This window comes from Myotis davidii, unplaced genomic scaffold (assembly GCF_000327345.1).
Source record: "Myotis davidii unplaced genomic scaffold, ASM32734v1 scaffold514, whole genome shotgun sequence".
In the NCBI taxonomy this organism is placed as follows: domain Eukaryota; kingdom Metazoa; phylum Chordata; class Mammalia; order Chiroptera; family Vespertilionidae; genus Myotis; species Myotis davidii.
Window position 1 is genome coordinate 276,985 of NW_006286236.1, and position 320 is coordinate 277,304.

General features: G+C 62.8%; 1 long non-coding RNA gene across 2 annotated transcripts in view; it reads right to left on the reverse strand.

Moving 5' to 3' along the window:
* The window catches only part of LOC102764603, a 54,765-nt gene that overhangs the window by 5,655 nt on the left and 48,790 nt on the right, over positions 1-320 (reverse strand). The window lies entirely within an intron of this gene.

Consider the following 320-nt stretch of genomic DNA (forward strand, 5'->3'; position numbering starts at 1 on the left):
CCCCCAAGTCCCACCTCCACACCCCAGCCTCAGGCGTAAATTCCTGGTTCCCACCTCCAGCCTCTGCCAGCCCTGCCCGCCACCCCCCCTTCCCCAGCACCTTCCCAGGGTCCGTGCTGGCTGATTCCGTCTGAGCTGTGCCCCACACCCCCTCCAGGAGCCCTCTCTGAACCCCAGACCGGTTGGGAATCCTCCCCGGAGTAGTTCATCCTGTCCCAGAGGAGGCCCCGTTATTGTGCCCATTTTACAGAGGAGAAACCGAGGCTCAGAGAAATGTCAGGATGCACAGCTGGTGCCATAGCTGAGGCTCCCACTCGGAG